Source organism: Pollicipes pollicipes, unplaced genomic scaffold, assembly GCF_011947565.3.
Source record: "Pollicipes pollicipes isolate AB1234 unplaced genomic scaffold, Ppol_2.1 Scaffold_7261;HRSCAF=8764_pilon_pilon_pilon, whole genome shotgun sequence".
NCBI lineage: Eukaryota > Metazoa > Arthropoda > Thecostraca > Pollicipedomorpha > Pollicipedidae > Pollicipes > Pollicipes pollicipes.
In genome coordinates this window covers 29,655,318-29,662,658 of record NW_023597054.1, presented here as the reverse complement: position 1 = coordinate 29,662,658, position 7,341 = coordinate 29,655,318, and the positions used below count along the sequence as shown (strand labels likewise).

The window sequence follows — 7,341 nt, the reverse complement described above, 5'->3', positions numbered from 1 at the left end:
GACGGTATGGCGATATTCATCCGTTTGCACAGCTTCCGATGTGTAAATGGCGGTTGCAAACAGGGCATATGTTTGCAAGATTTGGGCAGCATTGTTCACTAGTCAGTGCGTTAACAACATTGGGGTCTAACAGCAATGGACTTTGGGAGCGAATTTTTAATCTCATGTTTTGTGTGGTTCATTGGGCGCTTTCGGCTTAGCCGACGTATCGAGAGTTAGGATGCCAAGTCCTGAGAGAAATTCTTGGTAGACCTTTCGCTTTGACAGCCTTTGGTAGGTTTCATCTTGACGATATATCCGGCAGGAAACGTCGTGACCTTTCGGCCCAGCCGTATGCGATTCAAGCCGGCCATTTCCAGGGCGCGGTATATACTGTTAGTGCGTGGAACTTGGAACGAATACCTTATCATGTTATTTGTTCTGGTTGCTTGTTTTCTTTTTGCTCGGCAGAGTTAAGGAAAGTTTGGAACACGTTTTATCTTTCACCCGCATCAACTTTTTTAATCTAATTTTGTTTACGTAACTGGTATCACTGGTGACCATGAGCGCACCTAAAAACCCTGGATATTTTCATGATGTGCTTCATTGATGGTGTGGTATCTTCGTCCAACCAGTAGTTTCTGGTGTAATAAAAGGCAGCATCTGTGAGCATAAAATTCTAAACAACACAGATTCACAGATGAAATACTCTATTCATCTTTGAAATGCTTGCCTCTTACCCCGATGTTAAGCCTCTCCCCCCAATAGCACGCAACCCCACGCTTAAAAGCACTGGAGCGGGGTCGAGAATTTAGCCTTGTCTTGCCCCCTCGCTCTTTCCCTTCAGAATATGTGTTTCGTCCTCGATCAAATGTTGTTTTTTTACGAAGCACCACTCCTACACAGACCTTCATGACACACACACGGTCTTGGTGGAATGAAGTGATGGCTTGTGACACAGCTGTAGGTCGTTGCAGCAGACCCCACACAATGGTCAAACGGTCCAATACCGCACCACAAACAGGCGCCACACACCTGTCAAACAGTCCCAGAACCACACGACCCGCAAGCCCCACACACTGCCCAAGCGGTCCCAATAGAACGCACACGCAGGCCGCATACACTGCCCAAACGGTACCAATACCACACAACACGTAGGTCCCACACACTGCCTAAGCGGCCCCAATATTGCACCACAAACAGGTGCCACACACCGGTCAAACAGTCCCAAAACCACACAACCCGCAGGTCACACACACTGCCCGAACGGCCCCCATAATACACAACACACAAGGTGACACTGAAGGAGCCTTGTAACACGGAACCAGCTGCGGCGATTCAAACTGAAGCCTGGATGGCCACGGCCGAATGCATGCACTTGTACCGACACTCAAGATCTGCCATCCCGCATACAAAACACAAGTTGACAAGAGCTCCTTTCGAGAGCAAAGAGAGAAGAGTCGCTACTGTGGGCGTGTGGTTGGTCTTGCTTGTTACTCACTTGTACAAGTGGTCCCGCCAGTCGTTCTAGAAAGTTCTTGGTGAAGTTTGCCGTGCCGATTCCACATCTATGCATCACTGCTTGTTGAGAACAGTGAAGGTAACTCTTGAACGAGCTGAAATAGCGTGCATTTTACCGATGAGGATCAATAAATCAACAATGCGTGCCTACACTTTCTCGAAAACTATTCTATCCCGGACTCCATACACAAATCTTCTCAGACAAATCTTCGCTAACTTTAAAACCACTAGTTTAAAAAACGTACGAAACTAGTGAAAGTCATTACCCTCATACGCCACGCCCCGGGTGCAAATATCTACATACAAAAAAAAATCATTTGCATGCACCAAATATGGTTTATAAAAATCACGTGGTGGATGCAGTACTCTACGCGCAAATGTTTGTGCGCAGATCTCTTTGCGACACATTGGGTGAGTACACAGTTCTAGACATCGCATGCACGTGCGCACTTCGCATGTGCTTTTTGCTCACAACATTTGTTTCTCATACGCAATGCTTTCTGCAACATTTCCGATGCAAACATGTTTTTTTTAAATTTCATTTCTAGGTTTGCCTAAAGGTTTATTTCTGTCGCAGTCTTATATTTGAGCATTTGCTTCCTTTCCTGTAACGATGACAAGTTGCATTACATCCCAAATTCAGTGGTTTCACATGACACTGGGAAGTTAAGCTAAGATCAGCGTAAGCTCCACGCCATACAAACGTCGGCAATCGCACGGGCTTGGACGGCGTTGGCATAGGTCTGTCATACTGTTCATCCCTCTTTTACGATGTTTATTGCAACGTTGCATCCTGGCACGCTAAGCGCTTTGGCCATGAGCGACGCGACCAACTCACGCCAGCCGGTGGGAGAATACGATCGTCATGCCCGTGGCCTGCTCAGCACGATGTTTCCTTTTCATGCCGTTTTCACCCGTCTTGTCCGGATTTAACCGGATCCGTCCAGCATGTAAGTGCTCCGGCGTCGGTAACAACACTTCTGAACTGTATGCTGTCACGGCTTCATATGACGTCTAGTGCCTCAAATATTTTTTCTACAAACGAGAGTAGTCCCATTTTCCCTCCGCTGGCAAACCTAGTCAGACAGCCAAGTGCTCACAAATACACAGATATCCATCGAGCAGCGCAACACAAACTAAGCACACAGTATTTGTCAACACATCAAAGGGTCGTGTTTACCAGCAGAGCATCTGGATCTGGACGGAAGAGTCACCAGCGTCTGCCGCCGGCGAGTCGATTGTAATCAGGTCCATCTGCGAGTGATACTCGTCGGCGCACACCTCGTACCCCGCGCTGCACGGTGCGCATGCAGGGCGCGTGCAGCAGGTACTCTGCAGGGCGAAGAGCGAAGTGCGATGTTAGCGGCCACTGACAGATGGCAGCAGGGCGGCGGGCGCGGTTCAGCCCGTCAAGACGCCGTGGGGCTCTCGTCAGTACTGTGCAGCGCTCGTTTGACCACCAGGCGATTGATGTCCATGTCACGGCATGGCAGTCGGCCTGATGACATATGATCGTCTGACCACCGCCATGGTAGTCGGCCTGATGACATGTGATGGTCTGACCACCAGCATGGCAGTCGGCCTGATGACATATGATCGTCTGACCACCCGGCGATTGGTGTCCACGTCACGGCATGGCAGTCGGCGTGATGATATATGACGGTCAATTTATTGTAAGTACTTGTAGCGGAAGTGATAAAAACTGGATGCGAAGGGAACGAGGAGGGCGTCGTAATTCCACTGACGGAACGTAATACAATTCATTAGAGGCAGCTTCAGGTGTGCACTGCATTTGATGCAGTGAAGGACATGCCTGGAATGCAATTATAAAATGCTTGTGATACCCCGCCGGAAGCCATCACTCAGCCGTTCCGCGACTGCAAGCTCAGAGAACGCAGAAGCGACTCTGGTTGAGAGCGTGGTTTCAGCCCAGTGCTGTCGCGGTTCTGTAGTGCGCTCTAAGCGAGGACGACGTTTAACCTGAACATTCTTAAGACTGCTCATGACGATGAAAGTAAAATGCTGACATTACGTTTGCTCACGTTGAGATTAAGTAGGTGTTACAGTATGTGCGATGTGTAAGCCCTGAGACCATGTGATTCAATGGTTGCACAAATGTCTCCATTGTTTTCCTTACCCAATGTGCACAGGTATACTTTGGTTGCACTTTTGCATCCTGTAGGCGCTTTTTAGACCGTGTTCCAGTTTTGCCTACGGCAAACAAATCATAAGACAACCTACAATCAGAGCATGAAGAAACAGTGCACCAACCTGGCTCAATTTCAAAAGATGCTCACCCATCTTTTACCACTTCTTGACCGCTGTGCCCGGGAAATTACCGTGCATAGTTTCGTTCGCAGATTTAACGCTATTCCAATGCATGTACTCGCAATAGTCTTGCTGTAAAGGTACACGCTTGTCCCTGTTTGAAATGCGTAATAATCTGTTCAAGATGTTGTTCATGGGATGTGTCATGCTTTCAGATATGACTTTCGGAGAAGGCAAAAATGTATTGTCCCTTTTGCAGTTCTTTTTCACAGTTATCATATCAAAATGAGCCCAATTTTGCAGAGCTAAAATCGTGCTCACAATGCACCGCAGTAATCTGTAATATTTAAGTCAGCTCAAGACGCGTGACAAATGTGCATTGGTAGTTTATTACACTGATCTTGAGATCTAAGCGCAGGTAGCAGGTAGCAGACAGGCAAAAGAAACCGTTTCAATTTATACGCGAATTCAAACGCTCATGTTCGGGTCGCGATAAATTTGACAATGGTGTCGGCGCGACGAGCAGTAACAACGTCCGTGTGTATCCGGCTCGCGTCTCGCAACCGTCCAGGCAGTGACAAAAATGCTCAGTGTGGCGTGCATACATGTGTATGCATTCACCGTTTCTGAAAGTCGCAGCCCCGGTGTCTAGCCTGCTAAAGTCAGGAGACACGGAGCAGTGGCCGCAGTCTTCGGTGAAAACACGGCGGTGCAAGAGCACCTGGCTCCGGGGCACCCTGGCCAAATGACATTATGTTTCGGTGGTACCGCGCTCCGCAGGTGGCACGTTCTTTGGCACCCTGGTCCGATAACCCTTGGTCACATGGCACCATCGCTCGATGGCGCCTCGGTTCGGTGGTGCTGTGGTCCGGCTGCACTTAAATTTCATGGTGGCATGGTACGGCTGCACTGGGGTCCGATGACATCGTGGTCTAACGGCGCCATGGTCCGGTGACTCGATGGTCCGGTGGTACCGTGGTACGGCTGCACTGGGGTCCGATGACACCGTGGTCTAACGGCGCCATGGTCCGGTGACACGATGGTCCGGTGGTACCGTAGTACGGCTGCACTGGGACCGATGACACCGTAGTCTAACGGCATCATGGTCCGGTGACACGATGGTCTGGTGGTACCGTAGTACGACTGCACTGGGGTCCGATGACACCGTGGTCTAATGGCGCCATGATCCGGCCGAATCACGGCCCAATCGAGGGCAGAGCAGCGCAGCTGACGGCCACAAATCCTTGCCCGCGGCGAGGACCGACGGCGGTCTGGGCCGCCAGATATTGCGGCCGCACTCAACACGACGCCACACTGGAGACATTTCAGCACTCAACTGGTGCGAAGGTCAGGTCTGAGTAAAGTTCTATCCAACTTCGTGCGTGTAAGTGTTTCAATCTACGATGGAAATAGCACGCCTGTCGAAGCGTGCCCCTGTCGGGTAACGCGTTGATGCGTTTACAAAATAGCCCGGGTGGGATATTTCAGCTGTGCGATTTTGATATTGACAACCGAAACGGATTAGCATTTATAGCACCGTTAACTAGTGCTGGAATGAGGTGGTTGAACTGGAAGAGAAAAGGAAGAACCCTTACGTTTCGTGTTGCTGCAGCTGTTAATCAGTTCAGGGGAGAGTCTGGAAATTGTACGGGTGAGGTATGCGTCCCAGTCTTATCGTTGAACGGAACAAAATTATTTTTGAAAGACCTCCGGAATAATTATTTCACGACTGTCGATCTCGCGCGCCAGGTGCCTGTCGCCTCATATCATCTGCAGCGGCCAATGCCGTTCAGTTTTACGGAACTTGGAATCCTGGCCATCGATGGTCTTGCTCCCAAGATTGCGAGCGCGCAGGCTTTTTTGCACCAGTCAATGCTGCAAAATGATGGACGTCCTTGGGCAAAGATGGGTGGGGCTTTTTCATTTGTGACCTTTAGATCCACTCTATTGAACACTAATGAAACCCCCATATCTTTCCTGGCAGTGGGCCCCGCGGAAAGAACGCGATCTCTCTCGGCAGGGGGCCCACGGGAAGAACATAAGGGGGCGCGTTATCGTTGCCGGTCAGGGCTGGAGGGCCATTCAGTCTAAGCGTGGGGAGCCTGCCAGCTGTCATTCTGGCAGCACGGCAGGCAAGCTCTCCTGGTTGGTCCGGAGGTCCTTAAGGAAATGCATCATGTAGTGGTCCGCTCCCATATGCGGGAGGCCCACTAAGCCGGATAGTTGGCTCTGGATCGATGCATGTTCTTCATTGACGCAAACAGATACTTTATCGCTGCCGGGAGTCCTATAATTGACATTGAGATTTCAGTTCAGCTCAACAGGCCCTTGGCTGAAGTGGGGAGGATGACCTTTGGGATTGAGCCGTGACGGACACAAAAGCCTTTCATTGTCTCATATTGTGGACTCTGATCATAACGTCTTATAGCTCCTTTCATTGTCAGTCGCCGCGACCAACGCATGAAGCTCTCTGGCATTCGGCGTTCCGTTCCTGTCCCTGTACAGCAAATGTTGCCCTGTCCGACTCGTGACCCGTCGTCCACATAGCGCCCGCTGTTAGGCCCTGTGGGCCTCTCACCAAGACGGGGAACCCTCATTGATTCAGGGCCCTGACCAAAGCAAATCGCTGGCCCAGCCATGACCCGGCTTGGGGAATGGTCCCCAAGGCGCAGAACGACACGGAGCCGACTGTTCGGTGCAGGTGGTCTCTGACCGAAATACTGGCCCGCATTGTCACACGGGTTCCCAGTCGATGCAGAAGGCCATTTGACCGAAACTGTAGGTCCTGTCCCTACGGGCCGGGGTACGTAATGTGGCCTACAGCGAGTCCTTCGGGCCCTTCGGCCCCTAATCGGACCCTTGATGGTCGGTCTCGCATGGCGCTTTGGTCCCCTCTTTGGCCACCCTCGACACTGCCCATGGCCAACTCCGGGCCCTTAGCCAGCACAGGAACCCTATTAGGCACTGTCGGTCCCTAGCCGATACCAGGCGTCTCTCACTGACTCCAGGGCCTCGACCAACGTAAATGGCGGGCCCCGAAAGTGTCCTTGCCGAAGGAACCATCCCTCAGGCCCAGATGGACGCGGAGCCGACTATCCGGTACTGCTGGTGCTTGACTGAAATAGAGGCCCTTATCGATTCAGAGGCCTCAAATTCACGCAAAGGGCCCTCTGATCGGTATTTGATAACCCAGACGTGCGGGCTGGGTCCTCTTAATACGACTTGCGAACAACCTCTCGGGCTCTTCGGGCCGCGAAATCGGACCCTGGGGCCGGGACCTAGGGAGGCATGTGCCCGTTGTACCCCCCTCCCCCTTCCCTGTCTGCGCCACTGGTTCTGATTATTACTTCTAGTACGCACACTAATGCTCAACAACAGTGCCCAAATGGCATACAGCTGGCGCGGTCACGCATGCGCCCTCTGTTGGTTTAGTAACTAAAGTGATTTAATTTTTGAGTGATGGCCTTGGCATTGAGCACGGATGGTAGCGATGCTCAAACGGACACTACCCCAATACATTAACTTCAATTTCACGTAATTTGTGTTAACTTGACCTGTTGCGGAATACGTCAA

At 51.1% G+C, this 7,341-nt stretch overlaps 1 pseudogene; it reads right to left on the bottom strand.

Annotated features, from left to right (window-relative positions):
- The window catches only part of LOC119112812 (uncharacterized), a 47,375-nt pseudogene that overhangs the window by 3,057 nt on the left and 36,977 nt on the right, over positions 1–7,341 (bottom strand).